This window comes from Panthera leo, chromosome Y (genome assembly GCF_018350215.1).
Source record: "Panthera leo isolate Ple1 chromosome Y, P.leo_Ple1_pat1.1, whole genome shotgun sequence".
Lineage (NCBI taxonomy): Eukaryota > Metazoa > Chordata > Mammalia > Carnivora > Felidae > Panthera > Panthera leo.
In genome coordinates this window covers 4333229-4357249 of record NC_056697.1, presented here as the reverse complement: position 1 = coordinate 4357249, position 24021 = coordinate 4333229, and the positions used below count along the sequence as shown (strand labels likewise).

General features: G+C 40.3%; 1 protein-coding gene across 1 annotated transcript in view; it reads left to right on the top strand.

The window, feature by feature from the left end:
• The window catches only part of LOC122212619 (pseudouridine 5'-phosphatase), a 174004-nt gene extending 150752 nt beyond the window's left edge, over nucleotides 1-23252 (top strand). Inside the window, exons 4-5 of the transcript XR_006199228.1 lie at nucleotides 14990-16117; nucleotides 22721-23252. The gene's annotated coding sequence lies outside the window, so the exon portion shown is untranslated. The remainder of the gene's footprint in view (nucleotides 1-14989; nucleotides 16118-22720) is intronic.
• Nucleotides 23253-24021: the final 769 nt, after the last annotated feature.

Here is a 24021-nt window from a genome sequence, read left to right as displayed (position 1 = left end):
TGAGCTGAAGTCGGACGCTTAACTGACTGAGCCACCCAGGCTCCCCCAGTCTTTATCTTAAAGTCTAGATTGTCTGATATAAGTATGGCTACTCCAGCTTTCTTTTTTTGACCATTAGCATGATAGATGGTTCTCCATCCCCTTTTTTTCAGTCTGAAGTTGTCTTTAGGTCTAAAGAGGTTCTCTTGTAAACAGCACCTAAATGGATCTTGTTTTCTTATCCATTCTGTTACCCTATGTCTTTTGATTGGAGCATTGAGTCCATTGATGTTTAGAGTGAGTACTGAAAGATAATGAATTTATTGCCATTATGATGCTTGTAGAGTTGGAGTTTCTGGTGGTGTTCTCTGGTTCTTTCTAATCTTTGTTGCTTTTGGTATATATATTCATTCATCTTTTCTCCCCTCAGAGAGTCCCCCTTAAAGTTTCTTGCAGGAGTGGTTCAGTGGTCACAAACTTTAATTTTTGTTTGTCTGGGAAACCTTTTATATCTCCTTCTGTTTTGAATGACAGCCTTGCTGGATAAAGAATTCTTGGCTGCATATTTTTTCTGATTCAGCACACTGAATATATCATGCCACTCCTTTCTGGCCTGCCAAGTTTCTGTGGATAGGTCTGCTGCAAACCTGGTATGTCTTCCCTTGTAGGTAAGGGACTTTTTTTTTCCCTTTCTACTTTCATGATTCTCTCCTTGCCTGAGTATTTGAATTTGACTATGGTATGCCTTGTTGAGGGTTGGTTTTTGTTGAATCTAATGGGGGTCCTTTGTTCTTCCTGGATTTTGATGTCTGTGTCTTTCCACAGGTTAGGAAAGTTTTCTGCTATGATTTGCTCACATAACCCTTCTACCCCTGTTTTTCTCTCTTCCTCTTCTGGGACCCCTGTGATTCTGATGTTGTTCCTTTTTAATGAGTCACTGATTTCTCTAATTCTTAAATCATGCTCTTTTGCCTTAATCTCCCTCTTTTTTTCTTCTTCATTATTCTCCATAAGTTTGTCCTCTATGTTGCTGATTCTCTGTTCTGCCTCGTCCATCCTTGCCACCGCTGCATCCATCTGTGATTGCAGCTCAGTTACAGCATTTTTAATTTCATCTGGCTATTTTTTAATTCTTTTATCTCTGCAGAAAGGGATTCTAATCTATTTTCGACTCCAACTAGTATTCTTATTATCGTGATTCTGAATTCTGGTTCAGACATCTTGCTTGTATCTCTGTTGGTTAAATCCCTGGTTGTCGTTTCTTCGTGCTCTTTCTTTTGGGGTAAATTCCTGCGTTGTGTCATTTTGAAGGGAGAAAAGGAATTAATGAGGTAGAATAAATGAAAGTAAAAACAAGTTAAAATTAAAAAAATACTAAAATTAAATATTAAACACACAGACACAAATCGAATAAATGATGCTAGATCCTAGGTGTGTTTTGGTCTGGGTGTTGAAGGTGGTTTGACAGATTAGAGAAAAAAAGGGGGGGAGAAAAATAGAAAGGAAATCGTTTGAGAATTTTAAAAATGTTAATTCAGTGAAGTAGACTAAAATGAGATGATGGGAGTAAATTAGAATTTGAAAAAATATACACAATAGTAAAGAATATAGTAGAAAAAATTAAAGAAAAACACTTTTAATAAAAATTAAAAATAAATATGAATTTTTATTTTTCTGTATTCATGAAAAGAAAAGAAACGAAAAAGAGAACAAAAGAAAAAACGAAAAAAAGGAAAGTGTTTGACAATTTGAAAAGGTGAATACACTGAAGTAGATTAAAGTAAAATGACGGAAGTAAAATAGAATTTGAAAAAATTTACACAAAAGTAAAAAATATAGTAATACAAATTAAAAATATTTTTAATAAAAATTGAAAATAAAAATTAATTTTTTCTCTTTCTGTATTCAAAAAAAAGAAGTATAAAAGAAAAAAAAAAGAAAGAAAATTGAATAGATGAACCTGCTAACAGATTGAAGTAAGACTGAAATTACTTCGTTTTCCCCTAGAGGTCTGTCTATGTACCGCTGCATTCTCCATAAACTAAGCCGGCAGTGAGACTTGTGGTCTTGAGAGCGAAGGTGGCCCAGTTGGGTGGGACTCAGTGTAACCGCTCTGTTCTCCACTAGATGGCACTGCTAGCCTACTGGGGTGGATTGTTGAGGCTCTCTTCAGTGCGTCTGCACATGCACGAGAGTGGTGAAAATGGTGCCACCAGCTACCTAGTCTGTTCTCCCGGGTCAGCAATCGTGCACTGTCCTCTGTCTTCAGCTTCCATCCACTGCCCGCTTTTGCACTCTCTGTGACCAGACCCCAGGGAGTACCTCTCTCCTGAGTTTTGTCTCAGATGTGGTTGTTTTCCTGGCCCCTTACTTATGAAGGACTGCGGCTTTGACCCATTCCGCCCCTCTGCGGGAGGGTCTCACCAAGCACTGGCCGAATGAGCAATGGCTGAATGTCGGCTGCACCCAGGAACGCTTGCTGGACCCTGCTGCTGCCGGTGCCCCGAGACTACAGCCCAATGCCAGCCCACCCCACAAAACGTTCCTGGGACGGTGTAGCAGCAGAGTTTCAGGGATTATGGAAAATCACAAGTCACATCTGGCACCAGGCTTCACCCTCAACAACCTTGCCCCAGCACCAGCTAATGTGGCCATTTTCTGGGGTCTGCTGGTTCCAGGTGGCTTCAACAGTCTCCACCAAATGTCCTTCTGGCAGTGGAACCGCTTTTCCCCGTGTGGCCCGAGAACCTCCAGGACCCCACTCTGTTCCTGGGGATTCATCCTTCCCACCAGAGCACCACCAGGTATCGAGCTGCGGAGTTGCAGCCTTTGTGCTCCCCTTGTTTACAGTCTTAATGGAATTTAAACCCTCTCCTCTCTCCTTTCTCTCTTTTTAGTTTAGTCCCTGTGGCTGTTTCCAATTTTCCACTTTCTCTACAGCTGCTTTTGGGGAGGGGTGCTTTTCCCGTATTCTCTCCCCACCACAGTCTCCATCCTCCATGCCCACAAAAGCGGCTCCCTACCTTCTGCGGCTTCTTGCTCCCCAAATTCACCTCTCTGCGCTGCATACCTGCTGAATTCCGTGGTTCAGGTTGTGCAGATTGTTGTGTTGATCCTCCAATCAGTCTCTTCCACTTGAGTTTTGTTCTGCCTTTAAGATGTTTCTCTTGGGGTGCCTGGGTGGCTCAGTTGGTTGAGTGGCCAACTTCAGCTCAGGTCATGATCTCGCAGTCTGTGAGTATGAGCCCCACACCGGGCTCTGTGCTGACAGCTCAGAGCCTGGAGCCTGCTTCAGATTCTGTGTCTCCCTCTCTTTCTGCCCCTTTCCTGCTTGCCCTGTGTGTCTCTCTTTCTCAAAAATAAATGAACATTTAAAAAATTGGGAGAAAAAAGAGACTGTGGATGGCTTTGAGTAGTATGGTTTAAAAAAAAAAAGAAATTTTTCTTGCCTGTCATGCAGGTTAGTATCTTGTTTGTGACTGCCTAAATCGGCTGCTTAGATAACCTGCCATTGCCCATTATTTTCACCACGTATTTCATACATTTTAAAGAATCATTTAAAATAGGAAAAAGGAGTGGCAAAAATATTCCATTTATACCATCTTCTGAGAAGAGAGGAATTTGAGACTGTGATAAACATAAACAAAGGACATCTATTTGAAAGCAAAAAGGTGTTCATCACCCAGAAACATAAAGTGTCTATGTGCCCTGGATGTACCTAAATGTCACATTTATGCTAATGAGACCCATTATATTTTATTTTTACTTGGAGGCAAAAACTGAAGTTTAAGTAGCTGCCAAGTTGTTGAGCTTGAAGGTGATGCTTTGTGTTTCCAGGGACATAATTGCTGTTGCACTGTGTGTACTTGTCTACTCACCTGATGCTCAAGTTCAAAATAAAGGCCATGGAAAGAACATGAAACTTGATCTCAGGAAAATTAGCTCTCCTGCTCACTAGCTGACAAATTGTGTGTGTGCCTCTCTGGATCCTGGTCTCAGGTCCTCAGTCTGGAAAGTAAGGGAGCTGGAGTTAGATCCTAAGAGTACTTCCCATTTCAAAATTCCCTGGCATTACTTATCCACAGGAGGACATAAAAGAATGCCAGAAATAGGAAGCAAGATACAATAGGCCGAGTCTGTTTGTTGCCAAGCAGGTGTCTCTGGGTTTGTGAACACAGAGAAGAGGGCAGCAAAGAAATGGTTCCATGACAGGCACCTGGGTGGCTCAGTCGGTTAAGTGTCCGACTCCAGCTCAGGTCACGTTCTCATGGTTTGTGGTTCGAGCCCCGCGTCGGACTCTGTGCTGACAGCTCAGAGCCTGGAGCCTGCTTCCGATTCTGTGTCTCCCTCTCTCTCTGCCCCTCCCCCACTTACAATCTGTCTCTGTGTCTCTCAAAAATAAACATTAAAGATATTTAAAAAAAAAAAGAAATGGCTCCATGAGAATTGAAACAAAGGAAATCCAGAGTCCTTCCAAGAACCTCGGAAAGCTGCATTCATCAGGACACATGCACTTTTTTACATTCATAAAGACTCCATTTGAAGTAGAACTTGAAAACTGAGGGGGAAAAAGCCACGTTGAGTGATGTCAACCATCTGAATATTGTCAGTCTGATATGTAAAAACAAGTGTGATCAAATTTGTGTTGCTCCTCCCACCCCAAGACCTATTATATCCTTGTATGAAATGAAAAGAATATGAAATCGTTTCTCTAATTAGGCCAGTTCATCTCAACAACCAACCAACATGTGCTGTGTGAGTCAACGCTCACAGAACTGGCAGTCTCGTAGGAGAAACGGACCCAAAAGCAAAAATATTAAAAACATGTAAGGGACCCATATGTAATTGTAAGGCAATTACAATGGAGGTGATTAGCATATTGTATTTGTTTCTTATTTCACACTTTTAGAAACAAACAGAAATAACAAATTTCTCACCGGTAATCTTAGCTATAGATATCTCTGCTGTCCTGACCAAAGCAATGGAAAACAACAAAGAGAAGGACAGTGTTAAAGTTCAATTTCATGTTTGATGAAGTGAAGAAACACGCAAGTGATGAACCACGATGTATGAAGAAAGTCTCCTAATTTAAGTAAAACTTGGACAGTGTCAAGGGGGATGCCAGAGGAGGGGAGACACCTCCAATATGTTCTTCAGGGTGGGTGGCAAACCCCAAAAGGCAAAGCTTTGTTGGAAAAAAGCAAGTCAGGGAAGCTGAGGCAGGATGCAGAAAAGAAGCAGGGGGCACACGATTAGTCAAGGAATTGTGTGGTCGCCAGGTGGTTACAAGCGTGACGTGACAGAACAGAGTTTAAAGATGGTAGCAACTCTGCTCTGCTGATCATGCTGAGAAAAATGGGTGAGGTTTTCACGACTCACTCCCACAAAAATGACGGATGTTGAGATGAGGAGGCCCCCTACCAACTGTGAGTAAGGCTACATTATAATGCACAGTACTGATGGGCAAACATGCTTGGAGGCCATAAAAACAGGCATAGAGTGTCTGAGTTGTATATAACGGTACTCTGAAACACAATGGGAAAATACTATAGAAAAAAATTAAAATATGGAAAAAGAGATTTGACAAGAAATGGCAAGGAGGGTCACATAACCAGGGAGGAATCTAAAACCTTCCATGCACCTGTTGGCGTTTTATAAGGAATTATCAGTTTCAGAGAGACAGGTAGCTTTCTTTTTAAAAAATGCGGGGGCACCAGGTGGCTCAGTTGGTGAAGCGTCCGATTTCTGTTCAGGTCATGATCTCGCAGTTTGTGAGTTTGAGCCCTGCGTCAGGCTCTGTGCGGACAGCTCAGAGCCTGGAAACTGCTTTGGATTCTATGTCACCCTCTCCCTGCCCTCCCTCCCTCCCTCTCTCTCTCTCTCTCTCTTTCAAAAATAAATAAACATTTAAAAATGTGTAACATGGAAATCAAAAATAAGGCATTCATTTACATGTGGAGCAAGAACAGAGACTGGACAGGCAATTTTCCAAAAGAAAAACATGACCGCACAATGGCAAATAATCCTAACGGATATAGCAAAGCTGACATTTCAACAGAGATTTTGATCATCACAAAGAAGCCATCTGAGTGAACTCAGAACATGGGCCAAATATGAGAGGATGGGCACAGAACCAATCCAGGAATATAAAGTCTTTGCAGAAATTTTTAAGAAAAGCGTTAAGAAGTCTTAAGCCCAGGGCACCTGGCTGGCTCAGTTGGTAGAGCATGCAAGTCTTGATCTTGGGGTCACGAGTTTCAGCCCCACATTAAGTGTAGAGTTACATTAAAAAAAGAGAATTAAATAATTAAGTAAAGCATTTAAAACTATGAAAGATATCAGAAGAGCTTTTGAGTTCAACTGTATAGCTAGAAGAAGGAGAGAAGACCTCACTTAGTGTTCTATGGAATAGTCTAGCTAAAAAATATGAGGTCTTCACAGGTACTTCTCAGGGTTGACTGAAAACTATGCTCTAAATCTTTCTCCCACAGAGCCCAGGTAGTTACAGTTCTCATGAATTCTTTATGGCTGCCACTGTCCTTTCTGTCTGCCAATGTTCCTCTCACTTTCTTTTACCCAAAGCCACACTATAGTGTAAACAGTCATTTCTGTTTGCCAATTTAATGATAGTCCTGGAGAGAAGGATATATATTATTTTGTTGTTTAAGAGCTTGAGAAATCATCAGTAGGAGGAAATATATAGGCTATAATAAACTTGGGAAGTAAAAAGAAATGTCTCCATCCTATGGCATCTAACTACTTCTCCTTTACTCTGGAGTAATTCACATCTATCCACCTTCTCCAGACATTTGTCTCTTTAGGCAAACTTAACACTGTCTTTAATCCTTTTATGAAGTACAGATGGAGGAGTTTAAGAAACAAATACCTGTTTTTTACTGACTTGTTCCCTCAAAAAGGCCACCAAATCCCAAGGGAGAACAATAGGTAGGAATTAGCTCTGCTCAAGGAACTGCTTGTACTCAAGTAATGGACATTTTGGGGGAACCCTCACAGCTTCTTGACAACAAGCTTAGTAGTTGCCCTCTGCAACACCAAATTTCCCTTGGATCCTTGCTTCTAAAATTATGTGATGGCTGTGGTCTTTTCACAACTCACCACAATTAACTGCAATAACAAATTAGTCTTAACTTTAAATATTTCCTCCCATAATTCGTTTTTATTTTTATTTTTCTCTGTTTTCCATAATTATTTTCCATAATTGTTTCACATCCTCTTCCTTGTCTGACATTTTGACTACTAATCTCCTCAAATCAAACAAAACCAAACAAGCAGTTATTTGCAGAAAACCCCAGAATGGGATGATTGTGGCTGGCCAAACCAGCCAAAAGATGAAGAGAGCTACCAATAATTATGGTCTTTCATAATATCAGGGTGTTCCACAGACAGAACTTTAAATTCTAACTGTTTTGTCACCTAAGCAATGATAAGAACCATTGACTAATTCTTTCATAGCAAGACAGAATATATCTTGGACTTTTATATTGCTTCCTCTGCTCTGTCCTTGAGAATAACTTGCACACAGGTAATTGTGAAACTCACATTTAGAAGAACACTAAAATCTCAAGACTGTGAGGAGATTAGAAGGGGAAACCAGTTGTGGAGAAAGGTGTTCTAACTTTCAAATTTTGCTTCTCAAATTCATGAAAGAGGTCACCAGTTGTGTGGACTGATTATCACTGGCAATGTTGAGAAGTCATTTATAAGGAGCAGAGATTTCCATCCAGGAAATTGGAAGTGACCAAATGTTCTGATTTTTAAAAAACCAAGAAGAAGATGAATTGCACAAATGTGTGAACAAGAAATGTGGGGTGTTTGACAATGTCAAATGCCATGAGGAGGTCTAGCAGGGATAGCGGAAGACACTGGATTTGATGATTAGAACTCACATGAGATCACCAACAAAGCAGTTTAGCTCTGAGAGAACATGAGCTTAATGTCATCCCTAAGGATAATTTGGAAATGGACTATTTTAAAGGCTGGTTGGTGAGCACTTAAATTAGAAAGTGGAGGTCACCATGAGTCAGGGTGGGCTCATTATGAACAAATCATGCCAGACTAAAATCATTTCACTGGATTGATAAACTCGAGAAATGTGGTAGGCTTGAAGGATAGTATCTTCATTTGAGCAAAATTTTGACAAAGTTTTTTAATCATAGCTTTGAGAACTGGATGAAAATACAAATAAGATCAGGTTAAACTTTTGAAATTAAAGATTAAGGGAGGGATGTCCAGCTGGAGGATTATTTCTCTTGGTCTCTCTCTCGTTTGCTCATTGGTCCTCTCCCATGGACATTTTAGTTAATGACTTGGATGAAGAAATGGATAGTCTGCTGATCAGGGTTACAAAGTAGGGGAAGCTGGGATGATTAGCTAATGGATTGAGTGATACACTTGAGACCAAAATAAGCCAGGGCTATTGCTGTGCTGGATTGATGAAATGAATCTAACAAGATGGAGACTGATATCAGCAAAATACGCAGTCAGATATGCCAGCCTCTCAAGTAACAACTTGAGGAGATAAGACTCAATAAATGTATAATAAAAATAACCAGACATTTTAATTGACTGTCAGGGCAATATGAGTCTTCGGTGTAATCCATCTAACAACAACAACAAGAAAAATTTCTCTAACTTCACACAATTACAATATAAATTATCTGTTGAACATGATGAAAGGAACCCTCACTTTAGGTGATTGCATTTGTTAGGATAATACAAAGCATGGTAACTTCTTAAAAATATTCCTTGATATTTACTTATGCACCTTTCCAATTAACAACAAAATTTGATAAACCATGTAACTTTTGGACAGGAAAAATTAATTTATTGGGTGTGTCATTAGAAACTCTACTGAGCAGATAACACCCACAGAGTTGTGCAGTTTTGTCCTAAGCACCCAATAATATGCTTCCAGAGACAGACATCTGTGGTAGTGAGGAACCAAAAAGTAGACACATGAATGAGTGGAAGAAAGATGAAAGAAAGCAAGCAAGAAAGCAAGAAAGAAAAGACACAAGGACCTAGTGGAGTTAGGGAGGGGAATGAGAATGAAAGAGGGATAGGGTAGGGAGACAGACCCTATGAACCATTGAACCATCTTTTCTTTTTTTTTTTCCAATTCATATTAGTTAACATATAGTGTAGTATTGGTTTCAGGAGTAGAGCCCAGTGATTCAACACTTACATATAATACCCAGTGCTCATCCCAACAAGTGCCTTCTTATGCCCATCACCCGTTTAGTCCATGCCCATATCCAACACCCCTCCAGCAATCCTCAGTTTGTTCTCTGTATTTAAGAGTCTCTTATGGTTTGCCTCCCTCTCTGTTTTTATCTTATTTTCCCTTTGCTTCCCCTATGTTCACCTGTTGTGTTTCTTAAATTCCACATATGAGTAAAATCATGTTTGTCTTTCTCTGACTGACTTATTTCACTTAGCATAATGCACTCTAGTTCCATCCACATTTTGCAAATGTCAGGATTTCATTCTTCTTGACCTCCAAGTAATATTCCATTGTGTATATACACACATCATATCTTATTATCTATTCATTGGTCAGTGAATATTTGAGCTCTTTCCACAATTTGGCTATTGTCCATAACACTGCTATAAACATTGGGGTGCACATGCCCCTTCAAATTGTCATTTTTGTGTCTTTTGGATAAATACCTAGTAATGCAATTCCTGGGTCAAAAGATCTATTTTTGATTTTTTGAGGAATCTCCATACTGTTCTCCAGAGTGGCTTCACCAGTTTGCATTCCCACCAACAGTGCAAGAGTGTTCCCCATTTCTGCATATCCTTGCCAACATCTGTTGTTTCCCGAGTTGTTGATTTTAGCCATTCTGACAGGTGTGAAGAGATATCTCATTGTGGTTTTGATTTGTAATTCCCTGATGATGAGTGATGTTGGCATCTTTATGTGTCTGTTGGCCATCTGGATGTCTTCTTGGGAAAATTGTCTATTTGTGTCTTCTGCCTATTTCTTCACTGGATTATTTGTTTGTTAGGTGTTGAGTTTGATAAGTTCTTTATAGATTTTAAATACTAACCCTTTATCAGATATGTCATTTGCATATATCTTCTCCCCTTCCATTCTTGATGATTCACATACTTGGGTGACTTTTCTATATTCTGTATGCAGACTTCTGAGTACAGTTAATGATGCCTCACATGCTGTAGCTAGAGTACTTTATCTCAGACAGAACCTTCCTCATTGCACACTGTGCTTTCCCTTTGTGGCATTTAACACAACAGTAAGTAACCATGTGAGTATTTATCCCTTTTCCCCTCTAGACACTAAGGTAGATCCATGAGAACATACACTATGTCGTTCTCTTTCGTCACTGTATTCTTAACACACAGTATATAGGCATACATAAGCATGTGCTTAGCACTCTATAAACATTTGAATTAATTTTCGAACATTGCTCTATAATTCAGTAACTCCTACAAGATGGAAATTTTTTAAACAGAAAATATAATGAAAAGAAAAATACATTTCATGTTAACATGTGAATGTACAGGCAACAAAGGAAAAATACATTCTCTCAAGGTAATACATGGAATGTTTATGAAAATTGAATGCTTAGTTCATAAAGCAGGTAGTCAATAAATCTCATCAGGCTTGTATCATATGAGTCACATTCTCTCTCCATAATTATTAAGTTAGAAATGAAGAATAAAGAGTTAAGGAGAAAACCTCCATATTTTAGATTTTTAAAGCACATGTTTTAAAAAATTCATGGGTCAAAAAGAGATCATAATGGAACAGAAGATATAGATGAACAACAATAATACTATATACTTTAAAAAGGGGAGATACTATAGAGTAGTATCTACAGGGAAATTTAAAATCTTAAGTGTTGATGTTAGAAGAGACAATAAGATGGACACCAATGAGTTGAACATGTAGCAATAGGACATTAGAAAAAGAACAACAGATTAAACTTCGCCAAAGTAGAAAGAATAAAATAGTAAGACTGGAAAACCTCTGGCAAGATTGATTAGGAAGGACATAAACAGAATATGAGAAAGAAATACACTATTAGAATAAAAAAAGAAAAAGGATAGAAACTGCCAAGATCAAGAAAATAATAAAATGATAGTGTTAATTTCACACCAATTAAAAAATGTAAATTTTCAAAATCCTAGAAAGTTATAACTGACTCAAGAAGAAACGTAAATTGTATTTATTTATTTATTTTTCAAATTTTTTTTCAATGTTTCACTTATTTTTGAGAAAGAGAGAGAGAGACAGAGTATGATCTGGGGAGGGCAGAGAAAGAAAGAGACACAGAATCCAAAGCAGCCTTCATGCTCTGAGTTGTCAGCACATAGCCCAATGCGCAGCTCAGACTTGTGAACCACGAGATCATGACCTGAGCTGAAGTTGGATGCTCAACCAACTGAGCCACCCAGGCACCCCAATTTATTTATTTATTTATTTATTTATTTATTTATTTATTTATTTATTTATTTTTAAAGTGTATTTATTTAAGCAATCTCTACACCTGACATGGGGCTCGAACTCATGACCCCAAGATCAAGAGCCATACACTCTACCAACTCAGCCAGGGGCCCCAAGAAACAGATAAATTTTTAAAACTGAGCAGCACCTGGGTGGCTCTGTCGGTTAAGCGTGGACTTCGGCTCAGGTCATGATCTTGCCCTGTGTGCTGACAGTTCAGAGCTTAGAGCCTGCTTCATATTCTGTGTCTCCCTCTCTCTCTGCTCCTCTGCCACTCACACTCTATCTCTGTCTCTGTCTCTGTCTCTCTCAAAACAATAAATATTAAAAAAAAAAATTTAAAAACTGAAAGACCTGTAACCACATGATTTTATACGTTGATTCTAGCAAGCTATCAACAAATAATTCCAAACCAATACAACTCTTCCAAAAACCAGAAAAATAAAAAACTTCTCTCAACTCATTTTATGAGGCTACTTAACTTTAATAACCAGGTTATCCAAGGAGAATAAATTTTATCAAATCTAAGAACAAACATCTTAAAATAATAATAAAATAATCTAGCAATGTATAAAGAATAATAATTGCATGGAATAATTGGGGTTATCTGAGAAATACAATGCTGAATTAATATTAGAAAGATCAATCTATTAATCACCAGATAAAAACCTGTATAATCATTTTGATAGATTAAGAAAAAACAGTTGATAAAGTCAATATTCCTGACTTTTTCTTTTTCAAAGACGTCCTTACCAATTAGGGATAGAAAGCAACTTTCCTACCCTGATAAACATCATTTAAAACAAAAGCGACTTGAAATATAATTAATAGTGAAAAGGTAAATGTATTTTTGTTTAAGATCAGGAATAAGAATGCTTTTTATTACCACCTCCTTTCAGCTTTTTTATTGGAGGTACTAAAGTCCAGCTCAATAAAATAAGAAAAAAATCAAAATCTTTGCAGTTTATAAAGGAAGGAGCTGTTATCCTTCAGAGCTTATTCATTTTCTCCCTGGAAAACTTCAAACCTCAAAGAATAGTTAGATAAATTGTTCAAACCAATGAGGTTTTACCAGGGTTGCAGGATACAACATAAATATTCACCATCGCTTATTTATCAGTATAATGGCAATAATTAGAACATACATTTTTAGAAAATACCTTTCACAAAGGCACACAAATACAAGGAATTAGTAATGAATAGAATGAAACTGGTGCAAAGACTTTTATAAGGAAATTGTAAACATACATTGAAAAATAATAAGATAAAAATAAATGATGCATTAAATATAACTGATGCCAATGTTAGAGAGTGCCTTTCACCCTAAGGCCATTGGTCAGGACCAGTCAAAACTGCCTGGACCTTTAGTTAGTCTTGATCGGTCTGTAACTCCTGGTTTGCATCAGGAACCAGGAAATGCTATGATCTGTCTCTACTAGAGATATCAAAGCAGGAGACTTGATGCTCTGCTTCATATTCCAGTAAAACGATTCATAGAATATGTGCATTTGAAAACACGTGTTAAAAAGGGATGCCTGTCTGGCTCAGTTGGTTAAGTGTCCAGCTCTTGGTCTGGGCTCAGGTCCTGATTTCACAGATCCTGAGATCAAGCCCCCGCATCAGGCTCTGCGCTGCCAGCCTGGAACTTGCTTAGGATTCTTTCCCTTTCTCTCTCTCTCTCTCTCTCTCTCTCTCTCTCTCTCTGCCCTTCCCCTTTCCTCATGCGCGCGCGCTCTCTCTCAAAATAAATAAATAAACTTTAAAATGCATGTGAAACAATTATATTCTGGCTTCTCCTGCAGGATCCAGCTATACAATCAATTTATTTTAATTTATTTTATTTTTTTGAGAGAGCAAGCGAGCGAGCACAAGCACGGAAGGGCAGAGGGAGAAGGAGAGAAAGAATCTTAAGCAGTCTCCACGTCCAGCTTGGAACCCGAGTGAGGCTCAGTCTCACAACCATGAGATCGCAATCATGACTTGAGTCAAAATCAAGAGTTGGACACTTAGCCAATTGAGCCACCTAGGTGCCCCAGTACACAATCAAGTTTTTAAGCAAAGAAGTATCTCATCCATGATGAATTTGGTGACATTATTTTTTATTAATGTATATTCCCCCTTGTATTCCATTCCTTAAATATGCCTTGTGTGCCTATAACATGACTCCCATTATAGTTGTATGCCTCTGTCTATTTCCAAAGTGGTAGCAGCTTACTTCATGTTTATTTTTTATCTACAGGGATTTGGGGGAACAAACTTACCCAACATCTAGAACAGTACAATTGGGGAGGGAGGGAGACAAACTGTAAGAAACTCTTGAATACAAAGAATAATCTGAGGGTTGATGGGGGATGGGGGAGAGGGGAAAGTGGGTGATGGGCACTGAGGAGGGCATTTGTTGGGATGGGCACTGGGTGTTGTATGTGAGCAGTGAACCATGGGAATCTACCCCCAAAAACCAAGAGCGCACTTTACACACCATATGTTAGTCAACTTGACTATAAATTATATTAAAAAGGAAAAGAACTAACCAAAATAAAAGAAGGTACTTCCTACTGACCCTACATTGTGTTTATGTTGAAATATTTTAATTATAGTATATTGATTTGTTCTATCAAATGCCTACTGATTTAGCTGCAAGGAGACATAATTTGGAAGATAACATGCATACAATGCACTGTCAGATAACATGACACAAATTATTATAACATTATATTTTATACATTATTACATTATTTAACACTAAATATTCGATGATAGAATATTAATCTAGAAGCAAATCACAGCCATGATTCTGGAGGTCTTATGTCTTATCTAATGATTGCTTATCTTCTGCTTGTTCCATCATATGTGACCATGAACGTGTGTGTTTTGAGCTTCTCCAGATCTTTAACAAGCAGTCCTATTTAGCATTGTTCTGAGGTCTAAGCCTGGACATCTAAAGTTCAGAGTTCATGAGGTTGGTGAATGGACTTGGTAATGCAAAGTGCACACAGTTGTCTCAAGAGACAGGAAACCAAGATTGTGAAATACAGTTCACATTTTCTTCTGTATCAAAATTCTTACCTTATGCTCCTGGTGACTTCTTAGTACTGTCATGACTGATCATCACAATCCATAAAAATATTCTTTGGCTAATATGGTCCAGAATTGATTCTGGAAAGGTTTTTTTTTCTTCTTCTTTTGGTTTGTTATATCTTCTTTGGTTGTTGTTATTGTTGTTGTTTTAATCTAAGAGAATCATGTCATGTGATTTAATGTAAGAGAATTATTGTCATTCATAATCTGTCTTTGTTTAAACATCCTTACCAACATCGGACCTACATTGAGTCAATTAATGCTGTTTTCTCATCTGTTAATGGTGATTTAAATCTGGACTATGATAAAAATTTATTAAAAATAAGTTAAGACTAAAATTAAACTAGTGGCTATTTTATTTATTCCAAAATGTTAATGACACAGGGAAAAACAAATCCATGTTTCCGTTGTTGATTCACGTTCTTCTGTCTTTTCTTTCAGAAAGAACTTTGCATGGTGTTGCCCCTGAAGATGGAATTCAGCATCAGAACCAGCTTGGTCTCCCTCAAAGAAACCATTGACATGCAAAAGACCTCTAGGATGTAGCATTTCATCATATACCAGGGCTGCAGTGCACTCTGCAGAATTGGGACTTGAAAAATGAAGAAGGTAGATGGAGGTTATAGTCAATTTCTGTCGCACTAAAAGTTTCCTGATCCCACGGCCGTGGGGTTTGTTGGAATGTGGCATGTCCTTGAAGCACTGGTCACCAGGCTTGTGGGGCTGGAACACGTGGAGAACTCATTTTGCTACGACAGGAGGTTGCCAGGCCCTGGAACCCAAACAGGCGTCCAGAAGTACTTTGACATCTTTCTCCCACATCCATGGTCACCATATTGCAAAACGGTGGTCCCACATTCATATTCCCCTCCTGGATCCCATGATGTTTTCATCATGCTGACGTTCTTTGCCGTGCTGCAGCTTTTCATGGCCTGGGACGATGAGGGCCTCAGCATTGTAGCATCAGTTAGTAGAGACTCTTTCTCCCTGCCTTTGGTTTATCAAATGACTGACTCAGGATCAGCGGCACATGGACCCCCAAGCAAAGGTCTCAGGTGGCAATCCCTGGAATGTTCTTGTTTCGATGGTCCTGAGAGCTTGCAATTAGGTTTATATACCTTGCCTTAATGACTGAAGTGTCCAAAATCATAAATTCAAACCATAATGGAAGAAAATAATAATTTATCTCATGACTGCAGTAAACATCGTCCGATGTCTCAGATTTATCCCACTGATTATTCTTTAAACCAGAAAAGATATGTATCAACATAGAAATGGTCTTTTTTATGGGGAGCCAATTCCATGACTGTATGTACCATTGATTCTTGGTCACTGATGCCACTTTCCTATTCGTGGGACAAGGATGTTTTCCACAAAGCTCTCCCCTATAAGCTAATGGCAGCCGATGCCTGAGCATCTGCATCTGGAAGTCTTGATATGAAAGTTTCTACCCCTCTTAGATGAGAGGTGGCCTGTGGTCCCCACAATGGGATCCAATTCTTTCTGCCCATTCATGGAGTGACTTCGAGAACAGAAAGCCGGTTTGCTGAAGGACCACTCAGTAGAGAGGTAAGGAACTCATTTGGTTAAATGTAAGCTTAACTATGTCAAATATAGAAAAGCATGTGGGAAGATTTCTTTTACAGAGCACATTTCTGTTGCCTAGGATATGAATCCTTAAAGTCTTTCTAAGTAGTGATTGGAATTTACAAACAGAATCTTCCCTATGTTGCATGGTTCCATCTTTGAAATGCCTTTTGACTCAGTAATTATTTTGTTTGTATTCCATGCTCAGACAATCCGAGGGGATGCTTTTCACCTTGATATTTTGGCTCCTAGAATGGTAGGTAGGTACATGAGAAGCTTTCATTTTCATCCCAGGGATGTAATGTAGGGTGGAAATCTCTAAGTAAGCAGTGGTAGGATGTCCCTTTGTTGCCACATTCTTCTTTTAATGAAACCCAGATTCAGAATTCTGTGAGGAAGTAGCTGAGAGAATGATGTTTAACCTTCTTTCAAAAGGACTATTCTCAAGTCTCCTTGAGGGTATTTATGCCCAGGATTATACCAGGAGCTGCTGTGCACAGCTTCAGAGGCTTCAATTGTAGCCTACATAAATGGATTCACCAAGCCATGCCATTAACTTGGACCACCATCGTGTCCGTGATGTGACCTTGACCCTTGTAGGGGACGAATCTAGAAGTTTCTCTGACATGTATTGACCCCGTTCATCCTAAAAGTTTTCTCTCTTTTCCTCTAGTCTAACTTTATGGCTAAAAAGTTTGGCTTGTTAACTTAGCGTCTAAATTAGATCTTTAAAAATCTGAGATTGGAGCCACATGGCGAGTGCTGGTTGTTTCCTTCTTGGAAAAGACGAATAATTGTTCTCATGGGCAAATTCATTTTATTTGTATTTATTTATTTTTTTAATAGGAAGTCGTTTTTTATTTTTATTTTTTAGCATTTATTTTTGAGAGAGAGAGACACAGAGATACAGCGCAAGTAGGGGAGGGGCGGAGAGAGAGGGCGACACAGAATCTGAAGCAGGCTCCAGGCTCTGAGCTGTCAGCACAGACAGCTGACATGGGGCTCGAACCCACGAACTGTGAGATCATGACCTGAGCCCGCATCAGACACTGAACCAACTGAGCCACCCAGGCACCCCGGGCAATTTCATTTTAGAAGACGCATGCAAAGAGGCCCAACACATGTGGCCAAATGGAAGTCCAGTCTATTCGGCATGCCACCATATCCCACCCCAGATGTATCATTTCTTCTCTGAAGTTTGCTGGAGGCCAGTGTCTGTCCATCTTTTGGCCCACTTCCCACCAATAGGGGTCCTCAAAATTATTTTTTCTGCCAAAAGGGAATATGTATTTCCAGAGGTCTTTTGCACCTACCTTCATGCATTTTACACTATTTCACAACACAGCGTAATTATTGTATAAACTTTTAGTTTTAAATGGCATCATACCTTGCAATACCTCATTTCAGAAAATGGCGGCTCCATTGCTATGTTAAGTCACAAATCTATTAATAAGAGCTACAGGTATTTAGAAGAGAACTTTAAAATGACATATATTTTTTTTCATTCAGATTTGCTTAAACAGAGGAGAGTACTCTGTGTTTAGAGGCATGATTACCCTTCAATGTTATCAGACACAATAGATTGTGTCCCATAGTTGCACTAGGATTTAGAGGCTAATGAGCTTTTGCAAAGAGATCTATTCTAAAGAGCAGGTGAAGCCGGACTTCACTGCTAGGATGGACCTCCCACGGGGATGTTTCTTCATACCCTCCTTGGTGGCGGTGACCAAGAGAGTGTCAGCCGTGATGCAGCTGCTGAGAGACAATGACACGTGTGGGCTTGGCGGATATGGATCACCAGGCTGTCCTGCTGTCTGCAGACAATGAGATGCAATGCACACATCCATTTCAAGACCAGATGTCTTTGGGGGAAATTTGTGTGAGCTGCATGGTTTATAATCCTACATCTCACCCTTTGCGTGCTGTTCCGGCCATTCATACCGGCTCTGCTCACCTGGACTCCAAGGCCTTCTCGTCACAGATGCTTTAGGAACACAGCTGTCTATTGGAGCCCCACAGTGGGTTTAAGAAAGACAGTCAGTATATTTGGGGGAGTTGCTCATCTCAGTAAATCCTGGCCATGAGTCAACGACGTTGGCCAACACTGTGATATGTGAGCAGAATTTTGGTGATGATGAAGGGTAGTCTATTGGACATACAAGGCCTAAAAGAGACGGAATCTGATCACCACTTACCCTCCACACCTTAGACACAGCCCCATATTAAGCCAGCCAGCCCCAGACTTAAGGGTTGATGGATAAATCAATCTTCTTTCCACAGAGGATGGGTTGGAAGCACCATTGATCTCAAGATCATAGACTCCAAGCTATGGTCAGGAGATTCACACCTGCCTGCCTCTGAATGTTAAAACCACGTTTGAAGCTCCACGTTGGAGCTCTGTTGTGGAGGAGTGAGAGAAGTCAGCTCCTCATACGTGTGGGGATCTTCATGGTGAGGTTTCTCCTTCACGCTCTGCTCCCGTATGGTCACATGGGACATCCAGGTGAAACTCATGCTTCCAACATCAGTGAAGCCTCTCTCTTATTTTGTCTCCTACAGAAGCCAAATTTCAGACTGGATTATTGAATCAATGCCCATATCCTGGGTTTTGGTGAAAAACTGCAGTCTTGGCTTTCTGTGGGGTCAGTCTTGGTTGGCCTCCAGTGATCCATTTAGCAATACGTAACTAACATACTGTTGAACCTACTAGATGGCTAACGCAGGGACAATTTGTTTTTCCTCTCTATTTCTTGGTTTCTTCATCCTTTTTTTTTCTAAAAGTTTATTTATTTATTTTGAGGGAGGGGAGGGGCGGAGAGAGAGGGAGGGAGAGAATCCCGCATACAGCCCAGTGTGGGGCTTCAACTCATGAACCATGAGACCATGAGCTGAGCCAAAACCAAGAGTCAGACCAACTGAGCCACCCAGGCGCTCCCAGTTTCCTCATCTTTCAAACCGAGATAATAATGGCTACCTCAGGGACTGTGGATGGTCCCTTCCAGAAAGTCTGGAATCCCCCAAATATGTAAAGTGAGATTTTCCCAGGGAACTCAGAAGAAGGACCCTCTGCCTAAGAGTTTGCATGCCACTTGTCTTGAAACTAGAGCTTTTCCTTGGTTCCAGGGTAAAGCAACCCAGACCTCAAAGGACCCCACCCAGAATGCAGACTTTATTCATCCACGGATGTCAGGTGAGAACACATGCAGAATTACAATGATCTCAGGCCATGATAACATCTTCACAAACACCTGGAGATCCTCCTGATACTCCCGGGTACAGGGAAATAGCTATTCTCTGTAAGTATGAGAGTTCTGGGAAGCACAGTTCTCGTAACCTGTCATTGAACTTGGATAGTTCTTACCCCTTACTGTACATCAGCATGACACGGACAGATTTTCTCAACATTCTTATCTTGAGGCTGTACCCCTGGTTAGTAACAACAGTGTTTCTGGGGTGGGACCGCGGCAGCAGTATTTGTAAAGATTCCTGGGTGATTCTGCTGTGCAGTGCAGGCTGAGACCATGGGCTAGGGCTGTCCACGTCCCTTCCTTCCTGGGAGATGAGCCCATCTGGTCATCACAACTGCATCTCTCAAAGCCTGGGTCCCTAGCGCCCAGGCTCCTGACCCAGCCTCTAACTGCTCTTCTCCTTCTGGGACATGTGTACCACAGTGAACAAACACCTCCACTTTCTCAACACTTCTTCTATTCTTGGTTTTTCCCTGGGGCCACCACTGCCCTACAGTGCTCCCCCGGGGACAGCCATTGATGTGTACCTTGAGCCCTTTAGGGGAGTAGCACTCATCAAATTCTTGGTCTTCTCACTTCAAGATCTGTTGTTCATTCCTCTCCAGCCACCTCCACAGCCACGCCTTGCGTCTCGTCTTTATGCCATACTAACACCTGCCTGAAATCCCCACTGCACTGAGTCCTCTCTCCGGCTTACACTTTCTGTACAATTCCCTTTGGATGAACCCTTCTCTTGGGAAAGCTTTCCTCTTTGTCTTTCTTGGCCTCACATGTCCCCTGTCTTGTTTATCTTCTTCATCCTCTGGCTGATCTTCAGCTGTGTCCTTCGGGGCTCCTCCCCTTGTGTCTCCCCATTAAAGGTTGTTCTCATTTTCAACCCTTATTTTGGGCAGCTCCATCCAATCCATCCTTCAAAGACAGCATTAAGTGGTCCTCATGCTATACATGCTCATAGCACCTGATGCCGTGGTGAGACCCATCACAGAGCATTCACATTGTGTATTTACTTCTGGTTCTTCCCACCTAAATTGGGTTCTCTAGAGAAACAGAACCAATAGGATATCCCTAGAGATAGATAGAGAGATAGAGAGATAGAGATAGAGATAGAGAGAGAGAGAGATAGAGGTAGAGATAGAGATAGAGATAGACTTAGAGATAGAGATAGAGATAGACTTAGAGATAGATACAGATCTAGACATATCTATCTTAGACATAGATATAGACACAGATATAGATATATACATACATAGGTATATATACCTATCCATCTATAGATCTATTTATTTATAGAAAGAGAGATCTCTGTAAATAGACAGATACATAGGTATATCCAATAGATCTTTATCTATACAATAGATAATTATAATTCTATTAGGTATATCTATCATCTATCTAGACACATCTGTCTCTGTCTCTGTAAATAGCTGTATTGTTATCTCTGTCTCTCTTTCTCTCACTATTGAATTATTTTAAGGAACTGGCTCAAGTGATTGTACAGGCTGGCAAGCCCCCAAATCTGCAGGGCCGACCAGAAGGCTGGAAATTCAGCAGGGATTCTATGTTGCAGTCTTGAAAAGGAATTGCTTCTTCTTTGGGAAACTTCAGTCTTTGCTCCTGAGTCCTTCAAATGATTAAATAAGACCCATCCCCAACCCCCAACCACTCCCCATCCATCCACATTATGGAGGGTAATCTGTTTTACTCAGTCTACCAACTTAAATGTACTCACATCTAAAACATATGTTCGCAACAACATGAAGACGAGTGTTTAGCCAAACAACTGGGCATCATAGCCTAGTCCAACATAAATTTCCTCACACCACCTATCTCAAATATGGAATGGATGTGGTACCTGGCCCTGTGTAAGTAATTCTTTTGTGTATAACTCCTTTATAACATTAAAAATAGCAGTGATCGGTATAGGTATTGAGTTTATACTCTGTACATAGGCTATCTATACAGACTATGGACATCTGCTAAAAAATGGTTTCTTAGCTTTTGCTCACAATATTCTGTTTAATCTTCACCCCTAACTTGGACGTAAGTAGTTCAGTTCTGTATGATATGGCTGGACTCAAAAAGCTTGATTTGTAAACCAAATGGATGTAATCAATGAGATACAAGACTAGGGTTTAAATCTAGGTCTCCTGGCTTCTAATCTTATCTTCCAAATTCTAACACCTTCCTCTCTTCCCGTATTTATATTGGTATTAGGTTATGATCGTGTGCTCAGATGTAAGAGAAATGTATCTTTTCTGTGTCTCTTGAACCATTTCTCTAAATGAGTATTTATGAACAATCTTTCTCCTCTCAAGCATGTAAAAAAAAATTCCAAGGGTTGCATTAAGCCTGTTATAACCCAGAGCCTCTCTCTTGACCCCAGCTGCCTCTTGTTTTAAAACAATACTTGGAAGAAAATAAATTGTTAGCTCTCGTGGCAGAGCCTTTATGCCAGGCTTTAGGGGATCATTACCATAATATTATGCGTCAGGAAGCAATTTTCCAAATGACACTTCAGTGACCCCAAAGAGCCTTAAATCAAAAAGAGAGCCTTGGATTCTATTTAGTGCAAAAACGGTCATTGACTTCTGTTTTTTAAAATAATCAAGCAGATATCACACAGAGGACAAAGTTATTGAGCTTTCCATTCTTTGGACCGTTGTCTGGGTCCAAGTAGATATGATCATTTTGTTGGTCGAGGTGCTAAATTTGGGTTGTATTAGGAAGGGATGGGGGGAAAGACTTAGAAATGTGTCATCCTCTGGCATGGTAGTCGAGAATTCTTAACTGGAATATTCATAAAACTGGAAGATAAATGTCTAGGGAGAATGGACCATGTCTTTTTCAATGTTTTATGCCCGTCTGCTTGATCTGTGCCTCGTTCCAAACAGCAAGGAGCCCAAGACCCAGTTCTCAAACTGAGTTATCAAACTTCCCCAAAGTAGAGACTGAGGTCTTTCAGTAACAATTTGGTTTTCCTCTTTATTCAATAGCTTAGTTCTCCCAAATGCACATAAAATGGGCTTTTCTCATGCCGTTTCCAATACACTTTCCAGAAAATAAGATGTACGTGAATGCCATGTCAATTGAAAGAGCTTTTGACTAGGAGTATTATGGTCACTAGAGAATAATCACTTGCTATGTATATTATGCAAAAGACTTTGTCTAAAGCACTCTTGTTTGTAAATAAAGCCCTTCAATGCCTATAATATAGGTGTAGGTCCACCATTCACTTCCTAGAATACAGTTCTTGATAAAGTACCAGAATAGGCACGCTAACGTGAGCCACTTGTTTATTTAACGTGAGCCTGGTTGGAACAATTGTGTTTGTTTGTAGGAAAATGGGACAGATGATGAACCTTGGCAAAGAGTCCCCAAACATTCAGTTCCTCCTTCACGTAGAGTCAAGTTTTCCAGAGACTGAAGTGATGGCGGTCAAACCTGCTTCTTTCCTTGGAACAGCCCACAAAACAAAGGACAGAAAGGGATTGAAACCATCAACCCAAATGACTACCCTGGAGGAACACTGGTGTGCACATTACGTAGGACTTACGGCCGTCATCCTTGTCGCTCTGGGGTGGAGAAACCTAGCTAGAAATGCACTGATAAACAGCCAGCACTTCAAGAAAAAATTCCAAATAGAAACTCAGTAAAACAGAAGGGCTCTGGGCACAGATCAGCTGGAGAAAGAGAAGAAGGTGTCAAGAGCAGAACCCAGCCAGTCCAGATGGGACATGGCTCCCTGTATACCTTGCCCAAGCATTGCTCAGCGGGCATGCGAGACTTCAAGGTGTCTCCTTTGTAACCCACTGTGTTACAGAAAGTCATAGTTCTCTTTATAGACCGTCGGCTGCATCGTCACCAAAAAAAGTCCTTTTACCTTCTTCCAAAAGTAGCAAGTCCAACAGCTTCTCCAAGGAGTGTTGTGTTCTGAGGATCTGATTCCTGGTGGCAAATTCAACTCGTTACAAGAAAACAGAGGATGAAAGGAGCTCCACAGATGAAGCAAAGAGATGTCTTGAAAAATCGACTCCATCAGCGTTGAGGAGAGTAGGCCAGCATAGAAACTAACGATGGCGTTGCCAGGAACCACTTGTCAGTTAGGTCCTGAGAACCCCATGTGTGTTTGGGTGTCAAAACACAAAACAGATAAAAACAAAGAAACAGAAACCAAACGCAGACTTAGTCAGGAGAGAGTTTTATTCCAAACGATTATTGGAAGTGTGGGGAAAGCCACTAGGGACATAGGGTCCATGGAGCTTGAGAGAATGCTCTGTCTACAAGGTCAGCAAGGACAGTTAGGCAAAAGGGGATTTAAAAAGATTTTTAATGTTTATTTTTGAGAGAGAGAGAGACAGAAACAGAGAGAGACAGAGCTTGGGGAAGGGCCAGAGAGAGAGGGAGACACAGAATCCGAAGCAGGCTCCAGGCTCCGAGCTGTCAGCACAGAGCCTGACGCGGGGCTCGAACTCACAAACCGTGAGATCATGACCTGAGCTGAAGTCGGACACTCAACCGACTGAGCCACCCAGGTGCCCCAAAAGGGGATTTTCTCTTGTAGAGAAGAGTAGTCATGACTGTCATAACCCACAACTCTAGAAGGATCTGGGCATGGGAAATGTAATGAAAGGTGGCACA